Consider the following 4,096-nt stretch of genomic DNA (forward strand, 5'->3'; position numbering starts at 1 on the left):
GAACCATTCATGCCTTCCCTCCACCTGGCCCTCCCCCTTTTAAAAACTTCATTTATTTCATATATTTCAAAGCCTGAAAGCCAAAAGGAATCTGGAGTCAAAACAGGAAGAACAGGTTTGGGTGTGAACTCCAGAGGGAAGCCTCAGGTCTCATGATGAGACACAATGATGTCATGAGCTTGAGAGGGGCTTTGAATTCAGACACAGGGTGGAAACCCAGCTCTGCCCCTTAGAAGTACTTAGACTTATTGAGCCTTATTTTCATATTTGTGAAATAGGGATAAAATACTGATCTTGAAAGTTGATGTAAGGATCAGAAATAATACATGTAAATGTGTGGCACATAATAAATCCTCAGTAAATGGTAACTAGAATTTGGGGTCCCTGAGGCTTGGTGAGAAATGTGGCCCAGAGCAATGTTGAAAGCCCTGAAGACAAGTTTGCCCTCTTCCCAAGCCTGCCTGCAGCTAGCCCTGACTTCAGGTCTTATTGTGGGTCTGCATATGCAACAGGCCAAAGACCCTGTCAGAAGACATCTTTTGTCTGAGTGTCACTTTAAGTTCCTAAGTGTAAGGATTTATTATACTTTGATTTGTACGAGTCCTCTAAGATCAAAGATGAATTCTGAATGTTAGTTGTCAAATGAACGAACAATTGTGGAAATATAAAAGCAAGCAATTCATGTTGCCTTAGGAATAGCTCATTTGCAAAATCTAATATGCTATTACATTGACATATTTCCTCATTTCATCTATTAAATCCTCCGTGTTAGTAAAACTAGTTTGTCACAACCAAATGCTGCAATTATGTACATTTACGTACACTTTCTATGTGTATAGTCTGCCTATAGTGTCTAAAGAAAGCTGGGTCTGATTTGAAAAAAAATCAGGAAATGAAGGTCCAAATTGAATAACAGCCTCTGCATTTCAAATATCTTTGAGTGTAGCTACATTAAAAAAAAATCTTCTGAAGTTCATACCTTTCTAAAACTTTTATTCTTCTAACACATCAGTGAATTAAAAATTGTTCTTAGATTAGAGAGCGGGACATACGGCTTGCGAGCAGGAACGTCTTAGTCGTACACGGAGAAAGAATGATTTAAAAATGGGTGATGTTGAGAAGGGCAAGAAGATTTTTGTTCAGAAGTGTGCCCAGTGCCATACTGTGGAGAAGGGAGGCAAGCACAAGACTGGGTCTGTTTGGGCGAAAGACAGGTCAGGCTGTCAGATTCTCTTACACAGATGCCAACAAGAACAAAGGCATCACCTCTGGGGAGAGGAGACGCTGATGGAGTATTTGGAGAATCCCAAGAAGTACATCCCTGGGACAAAAATGATCTTCGCTGGCATTAAGAAGAAGGGAGAAAGGGCAGACTTGATAGCTTATCTCAGAAAAGCTACTAATGAGTAATAGTTGGCCACTGCCTTATTTATGATGAAACAAATGTCTCATGACTTTTTATGTGTACCATATTTAAATTGATCTCATACACTAGAATTCAGATCATGAATAGCTGATGTAATATTTCTGTTCTGATTTCAATAGATTGGCTGTGGCTAAATGAATATGGTCAGCTTTTTGAATTTTGATAGTAATTCTGGTTCAGCAAGTACTATCACTGTTTTCCCCTTCTGAAGAGATGATTAAACTTGAATAAGGAATGTTAAACTTTTCAGGGATATGGTGAATGCCTTCTCAAACCCTATAGGAGATTGGTTTTATATTTAGATTTCTATAACTAGTTATATTAATATAGTTAAATATTGAGAAGCTCCCTTCACTGTCTCATAGACCAACAAGATTCACCTGTGTTTCAAGTTGTGTTCATTCACCTGTTAAGGCAAGGGCTGAAGATACACTGACAATGTCCACTTTATCTTTTTGGTCTTAAATATGTCAATTTAATTAAAATTCTCCATCTTAAAAAAAAAAAGTTCTTAAAAAAAAAAAATCTCAAGCTGAAAAACCTCTGAACACAGACACCGTGAATTGAAACACCCCCAGGTGAACAGTAGGGTGTAAATGGGACTACTCATGAGATACTGCACTGGAGGGGGGGATTCACTTTCCTGTTCCCTGATCTGTTATTCTAATCTTCCATCCAGGACTTGGCCTATTTTATTTGAATTTGTCTGCATTTGGCCTGGGAAAAACGTTTATGTAAAGACCAATGTCTCTCGCTTGTGGTATAGATGAACGCGCTAGTTTAAACTCCTCTGTTCACTGTTGACTAAGACCTTGAAGAGTTCTTCAGGCTCTGCCAGGCCCTAGAAGAGTCTATTGAGAGTCTCAGCCTTTTTCTTCCTGCCAAGTTCTTTTTTTTTGTTAGGCTGATAAACTCCTACGTTGTTGAAAAGCAGTTGTTTGAAAAGGATTTAGCATATTCTCTTGGGGTTTCTGCATGTGAGGGAGATGTATCTGTGACTGGGATTCGTTGGTTCCTAGCACAGTTAGACCTGGCTGACCTCTCTAGCTCTGAAAAGCTTTCTGGAATGTGATGGAAACACTGAACTACTTTTCAGAAAAAGCCATAGCCACTCATTTTCCTTTTCCCTCTGTCTCCCCTCTCAATGTGGATATCTCTATAAATGTTAGTCTATAAAATTAGGATTTCAGGTAATTTGATGTTCACTAGGTAAATGGTAACCAGATAAGTTAAAAAAGAAGAGAAGAAAAGAGAAGGGGGCTTCCCTGGTGGCGCATTGGTTGAGAGTCCGCCTGCCAATGCAGGGGACGTGGGTTCGTGCCCTGGTCTGGGAGGATCCCACATGCCGCGGAGCGGCTGGGCCCATGAGGCATGGCCACTGAACCTGTGCGTCCAGAGCCTGTGCTCCGCAACGGGAGAGGCCACAGCAGTGAGAGGCCCGCGTACGGCAAAAAAAAAAAAAAAAAAAAAAAAAACGGGGAGGGGAGGGGAAGAAAGAAGAAACAAAGCCTAGTCACACCATGAGTTCTGACTAAGGCTAAGTCTGGTCAGATGCCTGGAAGGGTTTAAACTGTTAATTTTCACATATTACTCAAGTAAGCAAAACTAAAGGCATTTAATTTTTCTAATAACCTCAGACATGGTTTCCTTGTAGTGTACTACACAATCTGTATTGATTACTTGTGGGGGAGATATACATTTAATAAACATGTATTCCAAAGTGAAGAGTAAAATCCAAGTATAAATTATTATTTTTGAAAGCTACTTTTTCCCCAGTGTGTCAAAACAAAATGTCGACTGGGAGAAAAAAAAGACTGACATTTCAATTGTTTCTTGAGAAACTAATTCATAGCAGGCATTAAGATGAACAGGGCAAAAATAGGCAGCAGAGGACCAGAGGAATAAATTCTATACTTTTTCCAACAAGATTGGGCGCATTCAGGGTGGTTTGGCCATAGGTTCTATACTTCTTCAAAACAAGTTAGATGCAAGGATGTCTTCCATGAGAGCATTTGGGGACAGAAAAAAAAAGCTTAGCTGAAAGTCATAAAGGAAAAATAAATTTTTATGCTTCTGAAAAACAAACAAAAATTTCCAGTAGTACTTTAAAATTGTTGAATTCATAAAAAGATTTAAATATTAATCCACTAAACATGTCATTTATATGCATGTAATAAAGATTAGATTATAAGCTTTTAGCATTATTTACAAAGGACATTATTTACATATAAGAGCAAATTACTTTGCCAAATTTAAGCAATCGGTTTCTGAACTGTTAGTATTCCCCAAAGCAGTCTATGCAACTATGCAAAAATTTTACACATATTTAATGTTCTTCAAAAGAGGTCTATAAGAAAGGAAATTGTAAATGTGCAAAGTAGTAAGTAGGAGGGATGATTAAAAGCAAAAGCAAATTTATATTTGCAGTAGTAGAGGGTACTGTTGGTTTTGATTTGTTATATGCGTTAATCCGGCATGCTATTTCACCCTTCATGACACACGTCAATACCTTCTTTACGTCTGACTATTACCACTCATTTAAAAATCTATTTTACATGATTCTTTCAGCCCAAAATGGACCATAATGACACAGAATGCAGCATGTGCTTCATAAATTCTGTAAGAATCAATACTTTGGTTGGAAATTTGTCAGTCTCTCAAAGTTATGCA

At 38.2% G+C, this 4,096-nt stretch overlaps 1 pseudogene; it reads left to right on the forward strand.

Annotated features, from left to right (window-relative positions):
- Positions 1-1,104: 1,104 nt before the first annotated feature.
- LOC132480545 (cytochrome c-like) lies at positions 1,105-1,427 on the forward strand (annotated as a pseudogene).
- The last annotated feature ends 2,669 nt before the right edge of the window (positions 1,428-4,096 follow it).

The sequence above is a fragment of the Mesoplodon densirostris genome, chromosome 2, assembly GCF_025265405.1.
Source record: "Mesoplodon densirostris isolate mMesDen1 chromosome 2, mMesDen1 primary haplotype, whole genome shotgun sequence".
NCBI classification, from domain to species: domain Eukaryota; kingdom Metazoa; phylum Chordata; class Mammalia; order Artiodactyla; family Ziphiidae; genus Mesoplodon; species Mesoplodon densirostris.